Raw genomic sequence first — 24809 nt, 5'->3', positions numbered from 1 at the left:
TTGAACCCAGCGAGCCATGGGAAACTTCCTTTACTTTTGCAAGACGAAACAAAGTAATCCGCATCCATCAGTGGTCGCTCTTGTGCCTAGCTTTTTTTTTGTCATGCCATGTTGTATTGTGGGGTCTTTACACTTGTGACATTGCTGTGAACGTTGTAAGTGCAAACATTGGCAGGTGCAGTCAGAAGAGTCAGATCTGTGCACACCCAGGGCTGTCAGGATGGCCGAGTGGTCTAAGGCGCCAGACTCAAGAGAGCTTGATCTTCAGTGCAACTGAGACTTCTGGTCTCCTCATGGAGGCGTGGGTTCAAATCCCACTTCAGACAGGTTTCTTTTACACCCTTAAATCGTCCTGTTTTTTGCAGTGCATTCCCCACACACCACAATCTTTGCACGGACCTGTAACATATGACGAGAAATCCACCAACGATCAGGCTGGGCCCTCAATCACAATTCCATGTATTCCTGGAAGGGACACCTCAGGCACACCTTCCGTTAAATTTGCACTCCATCACACAAACTGCCGTGCTGGTTTCTCATTAAGCAGTTGATCCCATCTTTGTTGTGAGGCTCTCCTGCCACCTTTTGGGCGGAGAAGGCACTGTCCCTGCAACAACACAGGCAGACATGTTCAACAGGGCTTCCTGGTTATGTGGGAGGAGCAGATTGTCATTGGTCCCCCCTTGCGAATTTTAATTTACTTAAGGAAGACAGAGAGGTATCTGGGAGTAGGCAGTACACACGGACATTGAACTCTATCTTGTGATTTGCAGCCAATTCTAGATTGAGGCAGGAGGAAAGGAGGTGACTTGCCCAAAAATGGCCATCCTGGGAATTCAGCCACCCTGGGGCTCCCAGGTTAGTGTTTCAGTCCTGCGAGCCACTCATATAAATCTCACCTGATCGAGCCTGATCGAGCGCTGAGTGAGCGTGTTTGAATCCAAGAATCAAATGCCTCTGTCTTAGGAGCAAGAATTGGCAGGCCCTCCCTTGCATCTGGGGTGGAAGTCTATGGGGCAAGTGTCCAGGACTTGCAGAGGAGTACAAGTGCCAGAAAGTGCCACAGTTCTCATCAGCGCCTTTTTTCTGCTCTCTGGCAGCTAGGATATCGACTGATCCCTTCCTTGCAAGAGTGAAAAAAACAACACCTTGAGAGAAAACATGACTTTTTGTGGTTCACATAGAGAGAGAGCAGCCAAATAGCCCTGCTTTGTTTCTGAAAGACGCATCAGAAATTGCTTAAAATGCCAACTGGGGAATCAGGCTCGTTGGTCTAGGGGTATGATTCTCACTTCGGGTGCGAGAGGTCCCGGATTCAAATCCCGGACGAGCCCATGCTGTGGAATTATTTTTAGGCTGCTTATTATATAGGGCCATTTCTTCTTTTCAATGCTATAAGACGCCGTGTATGGTGAGAAAGTTCCTTTCCCTCTACGCTATTTCCCACTTTTGGCGTATAGAATTTCAGTGCAGGACTTCTTTGCAACTGCTTTTCTGGGGTGGACCATCAGTGTAGGAAAATTAAATGCAAAGTGTTTTTCTAGTGTGGTTTCAGGTATGGTTTTAAAATCGCCTTTTGGAATAAAAGGGGTCCTCGTTCCTTTCTTCCAAAGAAAGAGATCGGGTAAGGAGGGTCCAACTTTGAGCTTCATGGACATTGGCCCTTGGTCTGTGCATTCCAGCCCACTACATGCCAAGAAGATTCCTGCAAGCGTGTCTGTTTCTGTAGTGTAGTGGTTATCACGTTCGCTTTAAACGCGAAAGGTCCCTGGTTCGAGACCGGGCAGAAACAGCAGCTTTCTGTTTTTCACACAGTTTGCATTTACTCTCTCAATTTATAGGAAAGCTGAGATAATGGAAGCTGTCTATCCCTCACCAGCGTGACGTACTGTGCTCCAGGGGTATCAGTGACAGCTCAAAAAGAGAAGTGACGATAGTTTGCGCTATTCGTTTGCACGTCCTTGTGTACTGAAGGTTGGGCCTACTTCATGAAAGCAAGGCATGAGAGCAGAAATGGTTTTATTGACCTCACCGAGAGCATACACCTAGAACAAACAAAATGTCTGAAGGATAGAGGCATTTTCATTTCTTGTTCGATGACGGCCATGGAAAAGACAGCAACCATATTGCAGAAGAGAGCAGCATGTGCAGTTGCTTGCTTTGGGTGAAGCATTCACTAACTCGCTGCCAATAACCCCCGGAGCCGGTGCGAAAGGCGACTCTTGTGTGCCTCGGCTCGTTGGTCTAGGGGTATGATTCTCGCTTAGGGTGCGAGAGGTCCCGGGTTCAAATCCCGGACGAGCCCTTTTTCAGAGGTAAACATACGAATCCTACTCAAAACTCACAATGCCTGACTATTTCTCATTACACTCGCCGCATTGTTGCACAAAATATTTTGAACCTCATAAGAAACATGGATCACCATGCTTTTTCTGCCTTCATGCTTAGTCTGTGTGTGTCCCAGGTGATGCTTTCCCAAGCTGTACTTGCTGGCATTTAGGCATCAGATATTTGTCTGTCGATGCCTGCATAAGTCAATTTTTAATACGTCTAATTGCAAGTATGTTGGCTGATATCTCTGCAGTTTTCACACTTGCTCCTCGCTTTCTGAGTGGCTGCTGATACAGCAGAATAGAAGTAGAGAGAACCCTTGAGAGGAACCTTGCTCTAACAGTAAAACACAGCAAGTGAGTTTCTGTAGTGTAGTGGTCATCACGTTCACCTAACACGCGAAAGGTCCCTGGTTCGAGACCGGGCAGAAACACTGTGCATGAGCTGCTTTTATGTGCACCCTCTAAAACCTTATTATCTCAATGCAAGCTTAAGAAGAGGCGGTCCTTGAACCCAGCGAGCCATGGGAAACTTCCTTTACTTTTGCAAGACGAAACAAAGTAATCCGCATCCATCAGTGGTCGCTCTTGTGCCTAGCTTTTTTATGTCATGCCATGTTGTATTGTGGGGTCTTTACACTTGTGACATTGCTGTGAACGTTGTAAGTGCAAACATTGGCAGGTGCAGTCAGAAGAGTCAGATCTGTGCACACCCAGGGCTGTCAGGATGGCCGAGTGGTCTAAGGCGCCAGACTCAAGAGAGCTTGATCTTCAGTGCAACTGAGACTTCTGGTCTCCTCATGGAGGCGTGGGTTCAAATCCCACTTCTGACAGGTTTCTTTTACACCCTTAAATCGTCCTGTGTTTTGCAGTGCATTCCCCACACACCACAATCTTTGCACGGACCTGTAACATATGACGAGAAATCCACCAACGATCAGGCTGGGCCCTCAATCACAATTCCATGTATTCCTGGAAGGGACACCTCAGGCACACCTTCCGTTAAATTTGCACTCCATCACACAAACTGCCGTGCTGGTTTCTCATTAAGCAGTTGATCCCATCTTTGTTGTGAGGCTCTCCTGCCACCTTTTGGGCGGAGAAGGCACTGTCCCTGCAACAACACAGGCAGACATGTTCAACAGGGCTTCCTGGTTATGTGGGAGGAGCAGATTGTCATTGGTCCCCCCTTGCGAATTTTAATTTACATAAGGAAGACAGAGAGGTATCTGGGAGTAGGCAGTACACACGGACATTGAACTCTATCTTGTGATTTGCAGCCAATTCTAGATTGAGGCAGGAGGAAAGGAGGTGACTTGCCCAAAAATGGCCATCCTGGGAATTCAGCCACCCTGGGGCTCCCAGGTTAGTGTTTCAGTCCTGCGAGCCACTCATATAAATCTCGCCTGATCGAGCCTGATCGAGCGCTGAGTGAGCGTATTTGAATCCAAGAATCAAATGCCTCTGTCTTAGGAGCAAGAATTGGCAGGCCCTCCCTTCAATCTGGGGTAGAAGTCTATGGGGCAAGTGTCCAGGACTTGCAGAGGAGTACAAGTGCCAGAAAGTGCCACAGTTCTCATCAGCGCCTTTTTTCTGCTCTCTGGCAGCTAGGATATCGACTGATCCCTTCCTTGCAAGAGTGAAAAAAACAACACCTTGAGAGAAAACATGACTTTTTGTGGTTCACATAGAGAGAGAGCAGCCAAATAGCCCTGCTTTGTTTCTGAAAGACGCATCAGAAATTGCTTAAAATGCCAACTGGGGAATCAGGCTCGTTGGTCTAGGGGTATGATTCTCGCTTCGGGTGCGAGAGGTCCCGGATTCAAATCCCGGACGAGCCCATGCTGTGGAATAATTTTTAGGCTTCTTATTATATAGGGCCATTTCTTCTTTTCAATGCTATAAGACGCCGTGTATGGTGAGAAAGTTCCTTTCCCTCTACGCTATTTCCCACTTTTGGCGTATAGAATTTCAGTGCCGGACTTCTTTGCAACTGCTTTTCTGGGGTGGACCATCAGTGTAGGAAAATTAAATGCAAAGTGTTTTTCTAGTGTGGTTTCAGGTATGGTTTTAAAATCGCCTTTTGGAATAAAAGGGGTCCTCGTTCCTTTCTTCCAAAGAAAGAGATCGGGTAAGGAGGGTCCAACTTTGAGCTTCATGGACATTGGCCCTTGGTCTGTGCATTCCAGCCCACTACATGCCAAGAAGATTCCTGCAAGCGTGTCTGTTTCTGTAGTGTAGTGGTTATCACGTTCGCTTTACACGCGAAAGGTCCCTGGTTCGAGACTGGGCAGAAACAGCAGCTTTCTGTTTTTCACACAGTTTGCATTTACTCTCTCAATTTATAGGAAAGCTGAGATAATGGAAGCTGTCTATCCCTCACCAGCGTGACGTACTGTGCTCCAGGGGTATCAGTGACAGCTCAAAAAGAGAAGTGACGATAGTTTGCGCTATTCGTTTGCACGTCCTTGTGTACTGAAGGTTGGGCCTACTTCATGAAAGCAAGGCATGAGAGCAGAAATGGTTTTATTGACCTCACCGAGAGCATACACCTAGAACAAACAAAATGTCTGAAGGATAGAGGCATTTTCATTTCTTGTTCGATGACGGCCATGGAAAAGACAGCAACCATATTGCAGAAGAGAGCAGCATGTGCAGTTGCTTGCTTTGGGTGAAGCATTCACTAACTCGCTGCCAATAACCCCCGGAGCCGGTGCGAAAGGCGACTCTTGTGTGCCTCGGCTCGTTGGTCTAGGGGTATGATTCTCGCTTAGGGTGCGAGAGGTCCCGGGTTCAAATCCCGGACGAGCCCTTTTTCAGAGGTAAACATACGAATCCTACTCAAAACTCACAATGCCTGACTATTTCTCATTACACTCGCCGCATTGTTGCACAAAATATTTTGAACATCATAAGAAACATGGATCACCATGCTTTTTCTGCCTTCATGCTTAGTCTGTGTGTGTCCCAGGTGATGCTTTCCCAAGCTGTACTTGCTGGCATTTAGGCATCAGATATTTGTCTGTCGATGCCTGCATAAGTCAATTTTTAATACGTCTAATTGCAAGTATGTTGGCTGATATCTCTGCAGTTTTCACACTTGCTCCTCGCTTTCTGAGTGGCTGCTGATACAGCAGAATAGAAGTAGAGAGAACCCTTGAGAGGAACCTTGCTCTAACAGTAAAACACAGCAAGTGACTTTCTGTAGTGTAGTGGTCATCACGTTTGCCTAACACGCGAAAGGTCCCCGGTTCGAGACCGGGCAGAAACACTGTGCATGAGCTGCTTTTATGTGCACCCTCTAAAACCTTATTATCTCAATGCAAGCTTATGAAGAGGCGGTCCTTGAACCCAGCGAGCCATGGGAAACTTCCTTTACTTTTGCAAGACGAAACAAAGTAATCCGCATCCATCAGTGGTCGCTCTTGTGCCTAGCTTTTTTTTTGTCATGCCATGTTGTATTGTGGGGTCTTTACACTTGTGACATTGCTGTGAACGTTGTAAGTGCAAACATTGGCAGGTGCAGTCAGAAGAGTCAGATCTGTGCACACCCAGGGCTGTCAGGATGGCCGAGTGGTCTAAGGCGCCAGACTCAAGAGAGCTTGATCTTCAGTGCAACTGAGACTTCTGGTCTCCTCATGGAGGCGTGGGTTCAAATCCCACTTCTGACAGGTTTCTTTTACACCCTTAAATCGTCCTGTTTTTTGCAGTGCATTCCCCACACACCACAATCTTTGCACGGACCTGTAACATATGACGAGAAATCCACCAACGATCAGGCTGGGCCCTCAATCACAATTCCATGTATTCCTGGAAGGGACACCTCAGGCACACCTTCCGTTAAATTTGCACTCCATCACACAAACTGCCGTGCTGGTTTCTCATTAAGCAGTTGATCCCATCTTTGTTGTGAGGCTCTCCTGCCACCTTTTGGGCGGAGAAGGCACTGTCCCTGCAACAACACAGGCAGACATGTTCAACAGGGCTTCCTGGTTATGTGGGAGGAGCAGATTGTCATTGGTCCCCCCTTGCGAATTTTAATTTACTTAAGGAAGACAGAGAGGTATCTGGGAGTAGGCAGTACACACGGACATTGAACTCTATCTTGTGATTTGCAGCCAATTCTAGATTGAGGCAGGAGGAAAGGAGGTGACTTGCCCAAAAATGGCCATCCTGGGAATTCAGCCACCCTGGGGCTCCCAGGTTAGTGTTTCAGTCCTGCGAGCCACTCATATAAATCTCACCTGATCGAGCCTGATCGAGCGCTGAGTGAGCGTGTTTGAATCCAAGAATCAAATGCCTCTGTCTTAGGAGCAAGAATTGGCAGGCCCTCCCTTGCATCTGGGGTGGAAGTCTATGGGGCAAGTGTCCAGGACTTGCAGAGGAGTACAAGTGCCAGAAAGTGCCACAGTTCTCATCAGCGCCTTTTTTCTGCTCTCTGGCAGCTAGGATATCGACTGATCCCTTCCTTGCAAGAGTGAAAAAAACAACACCTTGAGAGAAAACATGACTTTTTGTGGTTCACATAGAGAGAGAGCAGCCAAATAGCCCTGCTTTGTTTCTGAAAGACGCATCAGAAATTGCTTAAAATGCCAACTGGGGAATCAGGCTCGTTGGTCTAGGGGTATGATTCTCGCTTCGGGTGCGAGAGGTCCCGGATTCAAATCCCGGACGAGCCCATGCTGTGGAATAATTTTTAGGCTTCTTATTATATAGGGCCATTTCTTCTTTTCAATGCTATAAGACGCCGTGTATGGTGAGAAAGTTCCTTTCCCTCTACGCTATTTCCCACTTTTGGCGTATAGAATTTCAGTGCCGGACTTCTTTGCAACTGCTTTTCTGGGGTGGACCATCAGTGTAGGAAAATTAAATGCAAAGTGTTTTTCTAGTGTGGTTTCAGGTATGGTTTTAAAATCGCCTTTTGGAATAAAAGGGGTCCTCGTTCCTTTCTTCCAAAGAAAGAGATCGGGTAAGGAGGGTCCAACTTTGAGCTTCATGGACATTGGCCCTTGGTCTGTGCATTCCAGCCCACTACATGCCAAGAAGATTCCTGCAAGCGTGTCTGTTTCTGTAGTGTAGTGGTTATCACGTTCGCTTTACACGCGAAAGGTCCCTGGTTCGAGACCGGGCAGAAACAGCAGCTTTCTGTTTTTCACACAGTTTGCATTTACTCTCTCAATTTATAGGAAAGCTGAGATAATGGAAGCTGTCTATCCCTCACCAGCGTGACGTACTGTGCTCCAGGGATATCAGTGACAGCTCAAAAAGAGAAGTGACGATAGTTTGCGCTATTCGTTTGCACGTCCTTGTGTACTGAAGGTTGGGCCTACTTCATGAAAGCAAGGCATGAGAGCAGAAATGGTTTTATTGACCTCACCGAGAGCATACACCTAGAACAAACAAAATGTCTGAAGGATAGAGGCATTTTCATTTCTTGTTCGATGACGGCCATGGAAAAGACAGCAACCATATTGCAGAAGAGAGCAGCATGTGCAGTTGCTTGCTTTGGGTGAAGCATTCACTAACTCGCTGCCAATAACCCCCGGAGCCGGTGCGAAAGGCGACTCTTGTGTGCCTCGGCTCGTTGGTCTAGGGGTATGATTCTCGCTTAGGGTGCGAGAGGTCCCGGGTTCAAATCCCGGACGAGCCCTTTTTCAGAGGTAAACATACGAATCCTACTCAAAACTCACAATGCCTGACTATTTCTCATTACACTCGCCGCATTGTTGCACAAAATATTTTGAACCTCATAAGAAACATGGATCACCATGCTTTTTCTGCCTTCATGCTTAGTCTGTGTGTGTCCCAGGTGATGCTTTCCCAAGCTGTACTTGCTGGCATTTAGGCATCAGATATTTGTCTGTCGATGCCTGCATAAGTCAATTTTTAATACGTCTAATTGCAAGTATGTTGGCTGATATCTCTGCAGTTTTCACACTTGCTCCTCGCTTTCTGAGTGGCTGCTGATACAGCAGAATAGAAGTAGAGAGAACCCTTGAGAGGAACCTTGCTCTAACAGTAAAACACAGCAAGTGACTTTCTGTAGTGTAGTGGTCATCACGTTTGCCTAACACGCGAAAGGTCCCCGGTTCGAGACCGGGCAGAAACACTGTGCATGAGCTGCTTTTATGTGCACCCTCTAAAACCTTATTATCTCAATGCAAGCTTAAGAAGAGGCGGTCCTTGAACCCAGCGAGCCATGGGAAACTTCCTTTACTTTTGCAAGACGAAACAAAGTAATCCGCATCCATCAGTGGTCGCTCTTGTGCCTAGCTTTTTTTTTGTCATGCCATGTTGTATTGTGGGGTCTTTACACTTGTGACATTGCTGTGAACGTTGTAAGTGCAAACATTGGCAGGTGCAGTCAGAAGAGTCAGATCTGTGCACACCCAGGGCTGTCAGGATGGCCGAGTGGTCTAAGGCGCCAGACTCAAGAGAGCTTGATCTTCAGTGCAACTGAGACTTCTGGTCTCCTCATGGAGGCGTGGGTTCAAATCCCACTTCTGACAGGTTTCTTTTACACCCTTAAATCGTCCTGTTTTTTGCAGTGCATTCCCCACACACCACAATCTTTGCACGGACCTGTAACATATGACGAGAAATCCACCAACGATCAGGCTGGGCCCTCAATCACAATTCCATGTATTCCTGGAAGGGACACCTCAGGCACACCTTCCGTTAAATTTGCACTCCATCACACAAACTGCCGTGCTGGTTTCTCATTAAGCAGTTGATCCCATCTTTGTTGTGAGGCTCTCCTGCCACCTTTTGGGCGGAGAAGGCACTGTCCCTGCAACAACACAGGCAGACATGTTCAACAGGGCTTCCTGGTTATGTGGGAGGAGCAGATTGTCATTGGTCCCCCCTTGCGAATTTTAATTTACTTAAGGAAGACAGAGAGGTATCTGGGAGTAGGCAGTACACACGGACATTGAACTCTATCTTGTGATTTGCAGCCAATTCTAGATTGAGGCAGGAGGAAAGGAGGTGACTTGCCCAAAAATGGCCATCCTGGGAATTCAGCCACCCTGGGGCTCCCAGGTTAGTGTTTCAGTCCTGCGAGCCACTCATATAAATCTCACCTGATCGAGCCTGATCGAGCGCTGAGTGAGCGTGTTTGAATCCAAGAATCAAATGCCTCTGTCTTAGGAGCAAGAATTGGCAGGCCCTCCCTTGCATCTGGGGTGGAAGTCTATGGGGCAAGTGTCCAGGACTTGCAGAGGAGTACAAGTGCCAGAAAGTGCCACAGTTCTCATCAGCGCCTTTTTTCTGCTCTCTGGCAGCTAGGATATCGACTGATCCCTTCCTTGCAAGAGTGAAAAAAACAACACCTTGAGAGAAAACATGACTTTTTGTGGTTCACATAGAGAGAGAGCAGCCAAATAGCCCTGCTTTGTTTCTGAAAGACGCATCAGAAATTGCTTAAAATGCCAACTGGGGAATCAGGCTCGTTGGTCTAGGGGTATGATTCTCGCTTCGGGTGCGAGAGGTCCCGGATTCAAATCCCGGACGAGCCCATGCTGTGGAATTATTTTTAGGCTGCTTATTATATAGGGCCATTTCTTCTTTTCAATGCTATAAGACGCCGTGTATGGTGAGAAAGTTCCTTTCCCTCTACGCTATTTCCCACTTTTGGCGTATAGAATTTCAGTGCAGGACTTCTTTGCAACTGCTTTTCTGGGGTGGACCATCAGTGTAGGAAAATTAAATGCAAAGTGTTTTTCTAGTGTGGTTTCAGGTATGGTTTTAAAATCGCCTTTTGGAATAAAAGGGGTCCTCGTTCCTTTCTTCCAAAGAAAGAGATCGGGTAAGGAGGGTCCAACTTTGAGCTTCATGGACATTGGCCCTTGGTCTGTGCATTCCAGCCCACTACATGCCAAGAAGATTCCTGCAAGCGTGTCTGTTTCTGTAGTGTAGTGGTTATCACGTTCGCTTTAAACGCGAAAGGTCCCTGGTTCGAGACCGGGCAGAAACAGCAGCTTTCTGTTTTTCACACAGTTTGCATTTACTCTCTCAATTTATAGGAAAGCTGAGATAATGGAAGCTGTCTATCCCTCACCAGCGTGACGTACTGTGCTCCAGGGGTATCAGTGACAGCTCAAAAAGAGAAGTGACGATAGTTTGCGCTATTCGTTTGCACGTCCTTGTGTACTGAAGGTTGGGCCTACTTCATGAAAGCAAGGCATGAGAGCAGAAATGGTTTTATTGACCTCACCGAGAGCATACACCTAGAACAAACAAAATGTCTGAAGGATAGAGGCATTTTCATTTCTTGTTCGATGACGGCCATGGAAAAGACAGCAACCATATTGCAGAAGAGAGCAGCATGTGCAGTTGCTTGCTTTGGGTGAAGCATTCACTAACTCGCTGCCAATAACCCCCGGAGCCGGTGCGAAAGGCGACTCTTGTGTGCCTCGGCTCGTTGGTCTAGGGGTATGATTCTCGCTTAGGGTGCGAGAGGTCCCGGGTTCAAATCCCGGACGAGCCCTTTTTCAGAGGTAAACATACGAATCCTACTCAAAACTCACAATGCCTGACTATTTCTCATTACACTCGCCGCATTGTTGCACAAAATATTTTGAACCTCATAAGAAACATGGATCACCATGCTTTTTCTGCCTTCATGCTTAGTCTGTGTGTGTCCCAGGTGATGCTTTCCCAAGCTGTACTTGCTGGCATTTAGGCATCAGATATTTGTCTGTCGATGCCTGCATAAGTCAATTTTTAATACGTCTAATTGCAAGTATGTTGGCTGATATCTCTGCAGTTTTCACACTTGCTCCTCGCTTTCTGAGTGGCTGCTGATACAGCAGAATAGAAGTAGAGAGAACCCTTGAGAGGAACCTTGCTCTAACAGTAAAACACAGCAAGTGAGTTTCTGTAGTGTAGTGGTCATCACGTTCACCTAACACGCGAAAGGTCCCTGGTTCGAGACCGGGCAGAAACACTGTGCATGAGCTGCTTTTATGTGCACCCTCTAAAACCTTATTATCTCAATGCAAGCTTAAGAAGAGGCGGTCCTTGAACCCAGCGAGCCATGGGAAACTTCCTTTACTTTTGCAAGACGAAACAAAGTAATCCGCATCCATCAGTGGTCGCTCTTGTGCCTAGCTTTTTTATGTCATGCCATGTTGTATTGTGGGGTCTTTACACTTGTGACATTGCTGTGAACGTTGTAAGTGCAAACATTGGCAGGTGCAGTCAGAAGAGTCAGATCTGTGCACACCCAGGGCTGTCAGGATGGCCGAGTGGTCTAAGGCGCCAGACTCAAGAGAGCTTGATCTTCAGTGCAACTGAGACTTCTGGTCTCCTCATGGAGGCGTGGGTTCAAATCCCACTTCTGACAGGTTTCTTTTACACCCTTAAATCGTCCTGTGTTTTGCAGTGCATTCCCCACACACCACAATCTTTGCACGGACCTGTAACATATGACGAGAAATCCACCAACGATCAGGCTGGGCCCTCAATCACAATTCCATGTATTCCTGGAAGGGACACCTCAGGCACACCTTCCGTTAAATTTGCACTCCATCACACAAACTGCCGTGCTGGTTTCTCATTAAGCAGTTGATCCCATCTTTGTTGTGAGGCTCTCCTGCCACCTTTTGGGCGGAGAAGGCACTGTCCCTGCAACAACACAGGCAGACATGTTCAACAGGGCTTCCTGGTTATGTGGGAGGAGCAGATTGTCATTGGTCCCCCCTTGCGAATTTTAATTTACATAAGGAAGACAGAGAGGTATCTGGGAGTAGGCAGTACACACGGACATTGAACTCTATCTTGTGATTTGCAGCCAATTCTAGATTGAGGCAGGAGGAAAGGAGGTGACTTGCCCAAAAATGGCCATCCTGGGAATTCAGCCACCCTGGGGCTCCCAGGTTAGTGTTTCAGTCCTGCGAGCCACTCATATAAATCTCGCCTGATCGAGCCTGATCGAGCGCTGAGTGAGCGTATTTGAATCCAAGAATCAAATGCCTCTGTCTTAGGAGCAAGAATTGGCAGGCCCTCCCTTCAATCTGGGGTAGAAGTCTATGGGGCAAGTGTCCAGGACTTGCAGAGGAGTACAAGTGCCAGAAAGTGCCACAGTTCTCATCAGCGCCTTTTTTCTGCTCTCTGGCAGCTAGGATATCGACTGATCCCTTCCTTGCAAGAGTGAAAAAAACAACACCTTGAGAGAAAACATGACTTTTTGTGGTTCACATAGAGAGAGAGCAGCCAAATAGCCCTGCTTTGTTTCTGAAAGACGCATCAGAAATTGCTTAAAATGCCAACTGGGGAATCAGGCTCGTTGGTCTAGGGGTATGATTCTCGCTTCGGGTGCGAGAGGTCCCGGATTCAAATCCCGGACGAGCCCATGCTGTGGAATAATTTTTAGGCTTCTTATTATATAGGGCCATTTCTTCTTTTCAATGCTATAAGACGCCGTGTATGGTGAGAAAGTTCCTTTCCCTCTACGCTATTTCCCACTTTTGGCGTATAGAATTTCAGTGCCGGACTTCTTTGCAACTGCTTTTCTGGGGTGGACCATCAGTGTAGGAAAATTAAATGCAAAGTGTTTTTCTAGTGTGGTTTCAGGTATGGTTTTAAAATCGCCTTTTGGAATAAAAGGGGTCCTCGTTCCTTTCTTCCAAAGAAAGAGATCGGGTAAGGAGGGTCCAACTTTGAGCTTCATGGACATTGGCCCTTGGTCTGTGCATTCCAGCCCACTACATGCCAAGAAGATTCCTGCAAGCGTGTCTGTTTCTGTAGTGTAGTGGTTATCACGTTCGCTTTACACGCGAAAGGTCCCTGGTTCGAGACTGGGCAGAAACAGCAGCTTTCTGTTTTTCACACAGTTTGCATTTACTCTCTCAATTTATAGGAAAGCTGAGATAATGGAAGCTGTCTATCCCTCACCAGCGTGACGTACTGTGCTCCAGGGGTATCAGTGACAGCTCAAAAAGAGAAGTGACGATAGTTTGCGCTATTCGTTTGCACGTCCTTGTGTACTGAAGGTTGGGCCTACTTCATGAAAGCAAGGCATGAGAGCAGAAATGGTTTTATTGACCTCACCGAGAGCATACACCTAGAACAAACAAAATGTCTGAAGGATAGAGGCATTTTCATTTCTTGTTCGATGACGGCCATGGAAAAGACAGCAACCATATTGCAGAAGAGAGCAGCATGTGCAGTTGCTTGCTTTGGGTGAAGCATTCACTAACTCGCTGCCAATAACCCCCGGAGCCGGTGCGAAAGGCGACTCTTGTGTGCCTCGGCTCGTTGGTCTAGGGGTATGATTCTCGCTTAGGGTGCGAGAGGTCCCGGGTTCAAATCCCGGACGAGCCCTTTTTCAGAGGTAAACATACGAATCCTACTCAAAACTCACAATGCCTGACTATTTCTCATTACACTCGCCGCATTGTTGCACAAAATATTTTGAACATCATAAGAAACATGGATCACCATGCTTTTTCTGCCTTCATGCTTAGTCTGTGTGTGTCCCAGGTGATGCTTTCCCAAGCTGTACTTGCTGGCATTTAGGCATCAGATATTTGTCTGTCGATGCCTGCATAAGTCAATTTTTAATACGTCTAATTGCAAGTATGTTGGCTGATATCTCTGCAGTTTTCACACTTGCTCCTCGCTTTCTGAGTGGCTGCTGATACAGCAGAATAGAAGTAGAGAGAACCCTTGAGAGGAACCTTGCTCTAACAGTAAAACACAGCAAGTGACTTTCTGTAGTGTAGTGGTCATCACGTTTGCCTAACACGCGAAAGGTCCCCGGTTCGAGACCGGGCAGAAACACTGTGCATGAGCTGCTTTTATGTGCACCCTCTAAAACCTTATTATCTCAATGCAAGCTTAAGAAGAGGCGGTCCTTGAACCCAGCGAGCCATGGGAAACTTCCTTTACTTTTGCAAGACGAAACAAAGTAATCCGCATCCATCAGTGGTCGCTCTTGTGCCTAGCTTTTTTTTTGTCATGCCATGTTGTATTGTGGGGTCTTTACACTTGTGACATTGCTGTGAACGTTGTAAGTGCAAACATTGGCAGGTGCAGTCAGAAGAGTCAGATCTGTGCACACCCAGGGCTGTCAGGATGGCCGAGTGGTCTAAGGCGCCAGACTCAAGAGAGCTTGATCTTCAGTGCAACTGAGACTTCTGGTCTCCTCATGGAGGCGTGGGTTCAAATCCCACATCTGACAGGTTTCTTTTACACCCTTAAATCGTCCTGTTTTTTGCAGTGCATTCCCCACACACCACAATCTTTGCACGGACCTGTAACATATGACGAGAAATCCACCAACGATCAGGCTGGGCCCTCAATCACAATTCCATGTATTCCTGGAAGGGACACCTCAGGCACACCTTCCGTTAAATTTGCACTCCATCACACAAACTGCCGTGCTGGTTTCTCATTAAGCAGTTGATCCCATCTTTGTTGTGAGGCTCTCCTGCCACCTTTTGGGCGGAGAAGGCACTGTCCCTGCAACAACACAGGCAGACATGTTCAACAGGGCTTCCTGGTTATGTGGGAGGAGCAGATTGTCATTGGTCCCCCCTTGCGAATTTTAATTTACTTAAGGAAGACAGAGAGGTATCTGGGAGTAGGCAGTACACACGGACATTGAACTCTATCTTGTGATTTGCAGCCAATTCTAGATTGAGGCAGGAGGAAAGGAGGTGACTTGCCCAAAAATGGCCATCCTGGGAATTCAGCCACCCTGGGGCTCCCAGGTTAGTGTTTCAGTCCTGCGAGCCACTCATATAAATCTCACCTGATCGAGCCTGATCGAGCGCTGAGTGAGCGTGTTTGAATCCAAGAATCAAATGCCTCTGTCTTAGGAGCAAGAATTGGCAGGCCCTCCCTTGCATCTGGGGTGGAAGTCTATGGGGCAAGTGTCCAGGACTTGCAGAGGAGTACAAGTGCCAGAAAGTGCCACAGTTCTCATCAGCGCCTTTTTTCTGCTCTCTGGCAGCTAGGATATCGACTGATCCCTTCCTTGCAAGAGTGAAAAAAACAACACCTTGAGAGAAAACATGACTTTTTGTGGTTCACATAGAGAGAGAGCAGCCAAATAGCCCTGCTTTGTTTCTGAAAGACGCATCAGAAATTGCTTAAAATGCCAACTGGGGAATCAGGCTCGTTGGTCTAGGGGTATGATTCTCGCTTCGGGTGCGAGAGGTCCCGGATTCAAATCCCGGACGAGCCCATGCTGTGGAATTATTTTTAGGCTGCTTATTATATAGGGCCATTTCTTCTTTTCAATGCTATAAGACGCCGTGTATGGTGAGAAAGTTCCTTTCCCTCTACGCTATTTCCCACTTTTGGCGTATAGAATTTCAGTGCAGGACTTCTTTGCAACTGCTTTTCTGGGGTGGACCATCAGTGTAGGAAAATTAAATGCAAAGTGTTTTTCTAGTGTGGTTTCAGGTATGGTTTTAAAATCGCCTTTTGGAATAAAAGGGGTCCTCGTTCCTTTCTTCCAAAGAAAGAGATCGGGTAAGGAGGGTCCAACTTTGAGCTTCATGGACATTGGCCCTTGGTCTGTGCATTCCAGCCCACTACATGCCAAGAAGATTCCTGCAAGCGTGTCTGTTTCTGTAGTGTAGTGGTTATCACGTTCGCTTTAAACGCGAAAGGTCCCTGGTTCGAGACCGGGCAGAAACAGCAGCTTTCTGTTTTTCACACAGTTTGCATTTACTCTCTCAATTTATAGGAAAGCTGAGATAATGGAAGCTGTCTATCCCTCACCAGCGTGACGTACTGTGCTCCAGGGGTATCAGTGACAGCTCAAAAAGAGAAGTGACGATAGTTTGCGCTATTCGTTTGCACGTCCTTGTGTACTGAAGGTTGGGCCTACTTCATGAAAGCAAGGCATGAGAGCAGAAATGGTTTTATTGACCTCACCGAGAGCATACACCTAGAACAAACAAAATGTCTGAAGGATAGAGGCATTTTCATTTCTTGTTCGATGACGGCCATGGAAAAGACAGCAACCATATTGCAGAAGAGAGCAGCATGTGCAGTTGCTTGCTTTGGGTGAAGCATTCACTAACTCGCTGCCAATAACCCCCGGAGCCGGTGCGAAAGGCGACTCTTGTGTGCCTCGGCTCGTTGGTCTAGGGGTATGATTCTCGCTTAGGGTGCGAGAGGTCCCGGGTTCAAATCCCGGACGAGCCCTTTTTCAGAGGTAAACATACGAATCCTACTCAAAACTCCCAATGCCTGACTATTTCTCATTACACTCGCCGCATTGTTGCACAAAATATTTTGAACCTCATAAGAAACATGGATCACCATGCTTTTTCTGCCTTCATGCTTAGTCTGTGTGTGTCCCAGGTGATGCTTTCCCAAGCTGTACTTGCTGGCATTTAGGCATCAGATATTTGTCTGTCGATGCCTGCATAAGTCAATTTTTAATACGTCTAATTGCAAGTATGTTGGCTGATATCTCTGCAGTTTTCACACTTGCTCCTCGCTTTCTGAGTGGCTGCTGATACAGCAGAATAGAAGTAGAGAGAACCCTTGAGAGGAACCTTGCTCTAACAGTAAAACACAGCAAGTGACTTTCTGTAGTGTAGTGGTCATCACGTTTGCCTAACACGCGAAAGGCACCCGGTTCGAGACCGGGCAGAAACACTGTGCATGAGCTGCTTTTATGTGCACCCTCTAAAACCTTATTATCTCAATGCAAGCTTAAGAAGAGGCGGTCCTTGAACCCAGCGAGCCATGGGAAACTTCCTTTACTTTTGCAAGACGAAACAAAGTAATCCGCATCCATCAGTGGTCGCTCTTGTGCCTAGCTTTTTTTTTGTCATGCCATGTTGTATTGTGGGGTCTTTACACTTGTGACATTGCTGTGAACGTTGTAAGTGCAAACATTGGCAGGTGCAGTCAGAAGAGTCAGATCTGTGCACACCCAGGGCTGTCAGGATGGCCGAGTGGTCTAAGGCGCCAGACTCAAGAGAGCTTGATCTTCAGTGCAACTGAGACTTCTGGTCTCCTCATGGAGGCGTGGGTTCAAATCCCACTTCTGACAGGTTTCTTTTACACCCTTAAATCGTCCTGTTTTTTGCAGTGCATTCCCCACACACCACAATCTTTGCACGGACCTGTAACATATGACGAGAAATCCACCAACGATCAGGCTGGGCCCTCAATCACAATTCCATGTATTCCTGGAAGGGACACCTCAGGCACACCTTCCGTTAAATTTGCACTCCATCACACAAACTGCCGTGCTGGTTTCTCATTAAGCAGTTGATCCCATCTTTGTTGTGAGGCTCTCCTGCCACCTTTTGGGCGGAGAAGGCACTGTCCCTGCAACAACACAGGCAGACATGTTCAACAGGGCTTCCTGGTTATGTGGGAGGAGCAGATTGTCATTGGTCCCCCCTTGCGAATTTTAATTTACTTAAGGAAGACAGAGAGGTATCTGGGAGTAGGCAGTACACACGGACATTGAACTCTATCTTGTGATTTGCAGCCAATTCTAGATTGAGGCAGGAGGAAAGGAGGTGACTTGCCCAAAAATGGCCATCCTGGGAATTCAGCCACCCTGGGGCTCCCAGGTTAGTGTTTCAGTCCTGCGAGCCACTCATATAAATCTCACCTGATCGAGCCTGATCGAGCGCTGAGTGAGCGTGTTTGAATCCAAGAATCAAATGCCTCTGTCTTAGGAGCAAGAATTGGCAGGCCCTCCCTTGCATCTGGGGTGGAAGTCTATGGGGCAAGTGTCCAGGACTTGCAGAGGAGTACAAGTGCCAGAAAGTGCCACAGTTCTCATCAGCGCCTTTTTTCTGCTCTCTGGCAGCTAGGATATCGACTGATCCCTTCCTTGCAAGAGTGAAAAAAACAACACCTTGAGAGAAAACATGACTTTTTGTGGTTCACATAGAGAGAGAGCAGCCAAATAGCCCTGCTTTGTTTCTGAAAGACGCATCAGAAATTGCTTAAAATGCCAACTGGGGAATCAGGCTCGTTGGTCTAGGGGTATGATTCTCGCTTCGGGTGCGAGAGGTCCCGGATTCAAATCCCGGACGAGCCCATGCTGTGGAATTATTTTTAGGCTGCTTATTATATAGGGCCATTTCTTCTTTTCAATGCTATAAGACGCCGTGTATGGTGAGAAAGTTCCTTTCCCTCTACGCTATTTCCCACTTTTGGCGTATAGAATTTCAGTGCAGGACTTCTTTGCAACTGCTTTTCTGGGGTGGACCATCAGTGTAGGAAAATTAAATGCAAAGTGTTTTTCTAGTGTGGTTTCAGGTATGGTTTTAAAATCGCCTTTTGGAATAAAAGGGGTCCTCGTTCCTTTCTTCCAAAGAAAGAGATCGGGTAAGGAGGGTCCAACTTTGAGCTTCATGGACATTGGCCCTTGGTCTGTGCATTCCAGCCCACTACATGCCAAGAAGATTCCTGCAAGCGTGTCTGTTTCTGTAGTGTAGTGGTTATCACGTTCGCTTTAAACGCGAAAGGTCCCTGGTTCGAGACCGGGCAGAAACAGCAGCTTTCTGTTTTTCACACAGTTTGCATTTACTCTCTCAATTTATAGGAAAGCTGAGATAATGGAAGCTGTCTATCCCTCACCAGCGTGACGTACTGTGCTCCAGGGGTATCAGTGACAGCTCAAAAAGAGAAGTGACGATAGTTTGCGCTATTCGTTTGCACGTCCTTGTGTACTGAAGGTTGGGCCTACTTCATGAAAGCAAGGCATGAGAGCAGAAATGGTTTTATTGACCTCACCGAGAGCATACACCTAGAACAAACAAAATGTCTGAAGGATAGAGGCATTTTCATTTCTTGTTCGATGACGGCCATGGAAAAGACAGCAACCATATTGCAGAAGAGAGCAGCATGTGCAGTTGCTTGCTTTGGGTGAAGCATTCACTAACTCGCTGCCAATAACCCCCGGAGCCGGTGCGAAAGGCGACTCTTGTGTGCCTCGGCTCGTTGGTCTAGGGGTATGATTCTCGCTTAGGGTGCGAGAGGTCCCGGGTTCAAATCCCGGACGAGCCCTTTTTCAGAGGTAAACATACGAATCCTACTCAAAACTCACAATGCCTGACTATTTCTCATTACACTCGCCGCATTGTTGCACAAAATATTTTGAACCTCATAAGAAACATGGATCACCATGCTTTTTCTGCCTTCATGCTTAGTCTGTGTGTGTCCCAGGTGATGCTTTCCCAAGCTGTACTTGCTGGCATTTAGGCATCAGATATTTGTCTGTCGATGCCTGCATAAGTCAATTTTTAATACGTCTAATTGCAAGTATGTTGGCTGATATCTCTGCAGTTTTCACACTTGCTCCTCGCTTTCTGAGTGGCTGCTGATACAGCAGAATAGAAGTAGAGAGAACCCTTGAGAGGAACCTTGCTCTAACAGTAAAACACAGCAAGTGAGTTTCTGTAGTGTAGTGGTCATCACGTTCACCTAACACGCGAAAGGTCCCTGGTTCGAGACCGGGCAGAAACACTGTGCATGAGCTGCTTTTATGTGCACCCTCTAAAACCTTATTATCTCAATGCAAGCTTAAGAAGAGGCGGTCCTTGAACCCAGCGAGCCATGGGAAACTTCCTTTACTTTTGCAAGACGAAACAAAGTAATCCGCATCCATCAGTGGTCGCTCTTGTGCCTAGCTTTTTTATGTCATGCCATGTTGTATTGTGGGGTCTTTACACTTGTGACATTGCTGTGAACGTTGTAAGTGCAAACATTGGCAGGTGCAGTCAGAAGAGTCAGATCTGTGCACACCCAGGGCTGTCAGGATGGCCGAGTGGTCTAAGGCGCCAGACTCAAGAGAGCTTGATCTTCAGTGCAACTGAGACTTCTGGTCTCCTCATGGAGGCGTGGGTTCAAATCCCACTTCTGACAGGTTTCTTTTACACCCTTAAATCGTCCTGTGTTTTGCAGTGCATTCCCCACACACCACAATCTTTGCACGGACCTGTAACATATGACGAGAAATCCACCAACGATCAGGCTGGGCCCTCAATCACAATTCCATGTATTCCTGGAAGGGACACCTCAGGCACACCTTCCGTTAAATTTGCACTCCATCACACAAACTGCCGTGCTGGTTTCTCATTAAGCAGTTGATCCCATCTTTGTTGTGAGGCTCTCCTGCCACCTTTTGGGCGGAGAAGGCACTGTCCCTGCAACAACACAGGCAGACATGTTCAACAGGGCTTCCTGGTTATGTGGGAGGAGCAGATTGTCATTGGTCCCCCCTTGCGAATTTTAATTTACATAAGGAAGACAGAGAGGTATCTGGGAGTAGGCAGTACACACGGACATTGAACTCTATCTTGTGATTTGCAGCCAATTCTAGATTGAGGCAGGAGGAAAGGAGGTGACTTGCCCAAAAATGGCCATCCTGGGAATTCAGCCACCCTGGGGCTCCCAGGTTAGTGTTTCAGTCCTGCGAGCCACTCATATAAATCTCACCTGATCGAGCCTGATCGAGCGCTGAGTGAGCGTGTTTGAATCCAAGAATCAAATGCCTCTGTCTTAGGAGCAAGAATTGGCAGGCCCTCCCTTGCATCTGGGGTGGAAGTCTATGGGGCAAGTGTCCAGGACTTGCAGAGGAGTACAAGTGCCAGAAAGTGCCACAGTTCTCATCAGCGCCTTTTTTCTGCTCTCTGGCAGCTAGGATATCGACTGATCCCTTCCTTGCAAGAGTGAAAAAAACAACACCTTGAGAGAAAACATGACTTTTTGTGGTTCACATAGAGAGAGAGCAGCCAAATAGCCCTGCTTTGTTTCTGAAAGACGCATCAGAAATTGCTTAAAATGCCAACTGGGGAATCAGGCTCGTTGGTCTAGGGGTATGATTCTCGCTTCGGGTGCGAGAGGTCCCGGATTCAAATCCCGGACGAGCCCATGCTGTGGAATTATTTTTAGGCTGCTTATTATATAGGGCCATTTCTTCTTTTCAATGCTATAAGACGCCGTGTATGGTGAGAAAGTTCCTTTCCCTCTACGCTATTTCCCACTTTTGGCGTATAGAATTTCAGTGCCGGACTTCTTTGCAACTGCTTTTCTGGGGTGGACCATCAGTGTAGGAAAATTAAATGCAAAGTGTTTTTCTAGTGTGGTTTCAGGTATGGTTTTAAAATCGCCTTTTGGAATAAAAGGGGTCCTCGTTCCTTTCTTCCAAAGAAAGAGATTGGGTAAGGAGGGTCCAACTTTGAGCTTCATGGACATTGGCCCTTGGTCTGTGCATTCCAGCCCACTACATGCCAAGAAGATCCCTGCAAGCGTGTCTGTTTCTGTAGTGTAGTGGTTATCACGTTCGCTTTACACGCGAAAGGTCCCTGGTTCGAGACCGGGCAGAAACAGCAGCTTTCTGTTTTTCACACAGTTTGCATTTACTCTCTCAATTTATAGGAAAGCTGAGATAATGGAAGCTGTCTATCCCTCACCAGCGTGACGTACTGTGCTCCAGGGGTATCAGTGACAGCTCAAAAAGAGAAGTGACGATAGTTTGCGCTATTCGTTTGCACGTCCTTGTGTACTGAAGGTTGGGCCTACTTCATGAAAGCAAGGCATGAGAGCAGAAATGGTTTTATTGACCTCACCGAGAGCATACACCTAGAACAAACAAAATGTCTGAAGGATAGAGGCATTTTCATTTCTTGTTCGATGACGGCCATGGAAAAGACAGCAACCATATTGCAGAAGAGAGCAGCATGTGCAGTTGCTTGCTTTGGGTGAAGCATTCACTAACTCGCTGCCAATAACCCCCGGAGCCGGTGCGAAAGGCGACTCTTGTGTGCCTCGGCTCGTTGGTCTAGGGGTATGATTCTCGCTTAGGGTGCGAGAGGTCCCGGGTTCAAATCCCGGACGAGCCCTTTTTCAGAGGTAAACATACGAATCCTACTCAAAACTCACAATGCCTGACTATTTCTCATTACACTCGCCGCATTGTTGCACAAAATATTTTGAACCTCATAAGAAACATGGATCACCATGCTTTTTCTGCCTTCATGCTTAGTCTGTGTGTGTCCCAGGTGATGCTTTCCCAAGCTGTACTTGCTGGCATTTAGGCATCAGATATTTGTCTGTCGATGCCTGCATAAGTCAATTTTTAATACGTCTAATTGCAAGTATGTTGGCTGATATCTCTGCAGTTTTCACACTTGCTCCTCGCTTTCTGAGTGGCTGCTCATACAGCAGAATAGAAGTAGAGAGAACCCTTGAGAGGAACCTTGCTCTAACAGTAAGACACAGCAAGTGAGTTTCTGTAGTGTAGTGGTCATCACGTTCACCTAACACGCGAAAGGTCCCCGGTTCGAGACCGGGCAGAAACACTGTGCATGAGCTGCTTTTATGTGCACCCTCTAAAACCTTATTATCTCAATGCAAGCTTAAGAAGAGGCGGTCCTTGAACCCAGCGAGCCATGGGAAACTTCCTTTACTTTTGCAAGACGAAACAAAGTAATCCGCATCCATCAGTGGTCGCTCTTGTGCCTAGCTTTTTTTTTGTCATGCCATGTTGTATTGTGGGGTCTTTACACTAGTGACATTGCTGTGAACGTTGTAAGTGCAAACATTGGCAGGTGCAGTCAGAAGAGTCAGATCTGTGCACACCCAGGGCTGTCAGGATGGCCGAGTGGTCTAAGGCGCCAGACTCAAGAGAGCTTGATCTTCAGTGCAACTGAGACTTCTGGTCTCCTCATGGAGGCGTGGGTTCAAATCCCACTTCTGACAGGTTTCTTTTACACCCTTAAATCGTCCTGTTTTTTGCAGTGCATTCCCCACACACCACAATCTTTGCACGGACCTGTAACATATGACGAGAAATCCACCAACGATCAGGCTGGGCCCTCAATCACAATTCCATGTATTCCTGGAAGGGACACCTCAGGCACACCTTCCGTTAAATTTGCACTCCATCACACAAACTGCCGTGCTGGTTTCTCATTAAGCAGTTGATCCCATCTTTGTTTTGAGGCTCTCCTGCCACCTTTTGGGCGGAGAAGGCACTGTCCCTGCAACAACACAGGCAGACATGTTCAACAGGGCTTCCTGGTTATGTGGGAGGAGCAGATTGTCATTGGTCCCCCCTTGCGAATTTTAATTTACATAAGGAAGACAGAGAGGTATCTGGGAGTAGGCAGTACACACGGACATTGAACTCTATCTTGTGATTTGCAGCCAATTCTAGATTGAGGCAGGAGGAAAGGAGGTGACTTGCCCAAAAATGGCCATCCTGGGAATTCAGCCACCCTGGGGCTCCCAGGTTAGTGTTTCAGTCCTGCGAGCCACTCATATAAATCTCGCCTGATCGAGCCTGATCGAGCGCTGAGTGAGCGTGTTTGAATCCAAGAATCAAATGCCTCTGTCTTAGGAGCAAGAATTGGCAGGCCCTCCCTTGCATCTGGGGTGGAAGTCTATGGGGCAAGTGTCCAGGACTTGCAGAGGAGTACAAGTGCCAGAAAGTGCCACAGTTCTCATCAGCGCCTTTTTTCTGCTCTCTGGCAGCTAGGATATCGACTGATCCCTTCCTTGCAAGAGTGAAAAAAACAACACCTTGAGAGAAAACATGACTTTTTGTGGTTCACATAGAGAGAGAGCAGCCAAATAGCCCTGCTTTGTTTCTGAAAGACGCATCAGAAATTGCTTAAAATGCCAACTGGGGAATCAGGCTCGTTGGTCTAGGGGTATGATTCTCGCTTCGGGTGCGAGAGGTCCCGGATTCAAATCCCGGACGAGCCCATGCTGTGGAATTATTTTTAGGCTGCTTATTATATAGGGCCATTTCTTCTTTTCAATGCTATAAGACGCCGTGTATGGTGAGAAAGTTCCTTTCCCTCTACGCTATTTCCCACTTTTGGCGTATAGAATTTCAGTGCCGGACTTCTTTGCAACTGCTTTTCTGGGGTGGACCATCAGTGTAGGAAAATTAAATGCAAAGTGTTTTTCTAGTGTGGTTTCAGGTATGGTTTTAAAATCGCCTTTTGGAATAAAAGGGGTCCTCGTTCCTTTCTTCCAAAGAAAGAGATCGGGTAAGGAGGGTCCAACTTTGAGCTTCATGGACATTGGCCCTTGGTCTGTGCATTCCAGCCCACTACATGCCAAGAAGATTCCTGCAAGCATGTCTGTTTCTGTAGTGTAGTGGTTATCACGTTCGCTTTACACGCGAAAGGTCCCTGGTTCGAGACCGGGCAGAAACAGCAGCTTTCAGTTTTTCACACAGTTTGCATTTACTCTCTCAATTTATAGGAAAGCTGAGATAATGGAAGCTGTCTATCCCTCACCAGCGTGACGTACTGTGCTCCAGGGGTATCAGTGACAGCTCAAAAAGAGAAGTGACGATAGTTTGCGCTATTCGTTTGCACGTCCTTGTGTACTGAAGGTTGGGCCTACTTCATGAAAGCAAGGGATGAGAGCAGAAATGGTTTTATTGACCTCACCGAGAGCATACACCTAGAACAAACAAAATGTCTGAAGGATAGAGGCATTTTCATTTCTTGTTCGATGACGGCCATG

The 24809-nt window shown here is 47.1% G+C and overlaps 18 non-coding genes across 18 annotated transcripts; all 18 read left to right on the top strand.

The window, feature by feature from the left end:
• The first annotated feature begins 2233 nt into the window (after positions 1–2233).
• On the top strand, positions 2234–2305 carry TRNAP-AGG (transfer RNA proline (anticodon AGG)). The gene has a single exon. It is a non-coding gene; the product is annotated as a tRNA-Pro (tRNA).
• Positions 2306–3051: 746 nt separating this feature from the next.
• On the top strand, positions 3052–3163 carry TRNAL-CAA (transfer RNA leucine (anticodon CAA)). The gene is made up of 2 exons: positions 3052–3089; positions 3118–3163. It is a non-coding gene; the product is annotated as a tRNA-Leu (tRNA).
• Positions 3164–5070: 1907 nt separating this feature from the next.
• Positions 5071–5142, top strand: TRNAP-AGG (transfer RNA proline (anticodon AGG)). The gene has a single exon. It is a non-coding gene; the product is annotated as a tRNA-Pro (tRNA).
• A 747-nt stretch (positions 5143–5889) lies between these two features.
• On the top strand, positions 5890–6001 carry TRNAL-CAA (transfer RNA leucine (anticodon CAA)). Its single transcript has 2 exons — positions 5890–5927; positions 5956–6001. It is a non-coding gene; the product is annotated as a tRNA-Leu (tRNA).
• Positions 6002–7394: 1393 nt separating this feature from the next.
• On the top strand, positions 7395–7467 carry TRNAV-UAC (transfer RNA valine (anticodon UAC)). Its single transcript has one exon. It is a non-coding gene; the product is annotated as a tRNA-Val (tRNA).
• Positions 7468–7908: 441 nt separating this feature from the next.
• On the top strand, positions 7909–7980 carry TRNAP-AGG (transfer RNA proline (anticodon AGG)). The gene has a single exon. It is a non-coding gene; the product is annotated as a tRNA-Pro (tRNA).
• A 747-nt stretch (positions 7981–8727) lies between these two features.
• Positions 8728–8839, top strand: TRNAL-CAA (transfer RNA leucine (anticodon CAA)). Its single transcript has 2 exons — positions 8728–8765; positions 8794–8839. It is a non-coding gene; the product is annotated as a tRNA-Leu (tRNA).
• Positions 8840–10746: 1907 nt separating this feature from the next.
• Positions 10747–10818, top strand: TRNAP-AGG (transfer RNA proline (anticodon AGG)). Its single transcript has one exon. It is a non-coding gene; the product is annotated as a tRNA-Pro (tRNA).
• Positions 10819–11564: 746 nt separating this feature from the next.
• On the top strand, positions 11565–11676 carry TRNAL-CAA (transfer RNA leucine (anticodon CAA)). Its single transcript has 2 exons — positions 11565–11602; positions 11631–11676. It is a non-coding gene; the product is annotated as a tRNA-Leu (tRNA).
• A 1907-nt stretch (positions 11677–13583) lies between these two features.
• On the top strand, positions 13584–13655 carry TRNAP-AGG (transfer RNA proline (anticodon AGG)). The gene has a single exon. It is a non-coding gene; the product is annotated as a tRNA-Pro (tRNA).
• Positions 13656–16421: 2766 nt separating this feature from the next.
• On the top strand, positions 16422–16493 carry TRNAP-AGG (transfer RNA proline (anticodon AGG)). Its single transcript has one exon. It is a non-coding gene; the product is annotated as a tRNA-Pro (tRNA).
• A 747-nt stretch (positions 16494–17240) lies between these two features.
• Positions 17241–17352, top strand: TRNAL-CAA (transfer RNA leucine (anticodon CAA)). The gene is made up of 2 exons: positions 17241–17278; positions 17307–17352. It is a non-coding gene; the product is annotated as a tRNA-Leu (tRNA).
• Positions 17353–19259: 1907 nt separating this feature from the next.
• On the top strand, positions 19260–19331 carry TRNAP-AGG (transfer RNA proline (anticodon AGG)). Its single transcript has one exon. It is a non-coding gene; the product is annotated as a tRNA-Pro (tRNA).
• A 746-nt stretch (positions 19332–20077) lies between these two features.
• Positions 20078–20189, top strand: TRNAL-CAA (transfer RNA leucine (anticodon CAA)). Its single transcript has 2 exons — positions 20078–20115; positions 20144–20189. It is a non-coding gene; the product is annotated as a tRNA-Leu (tRNA).
• Positions 20190–21582: 1393 nt separating this feature from the next.
• On the top strand, positions 21583–21655 carry TRNAV-UAC (transfer RNA valine (anticodon UAC)). Its single transcript has one exon. It is a non-coding gene; the product is annotated as a tRNA-Val (tRNA).
• Positions 21656–22096: 441 nt separating this feature from the next.
• On the top strand, positions 22097–22168 carry TRNAP-AGG (transfer RNA proline (anticodon AGG)). The gene has a single exon. It is a non-coding gene; the product is annotated as a tRNA-Pro (tRNA).
• A 747-nt stretch (positions 22169–22915) lies between these two features.
• TRNAL-CAA (transfer RNA leucine (anticodon CAA)) lies at positions 22916–23027 on the top strand. Its single transcript has 2 exons — positions 22916–22953; positions 22982–23027. It is a non-coding gene; the product is annotated as a tRNA-Leu (tRNA).
• A 1393-nt stretch (positions 23028–24420) lies between these two features.
• Positions 24421–24493, top strand: TRNAV-UAC (transfer RNA valine (anticodon UAC)). The gene has a single exon. It is a non-coding gene; the product is annotated as a tRNA-Val (tRNA).
• The last annotated feature ends 316 nt before the right edge of the window (positions 24494–24809 follow it).

The sequence above is a fragment of the Triturus cristatus genome, chromosome 10, assembly GCF_964204655.1.
Source record: "Triturus cristatus chromosome 10, aTriCri1.1, whole genome shotgun sequence".
NCBI lineage: Eukaryota > Metazoa > Chordata > Amphibia > Caudata > Salamandridae > Triturus > Triturus cristatus.
Note: the sequence above shows the minus strand (reverse complement) of the source record. Positions and strands in the feature narration are given on the sequence as shown.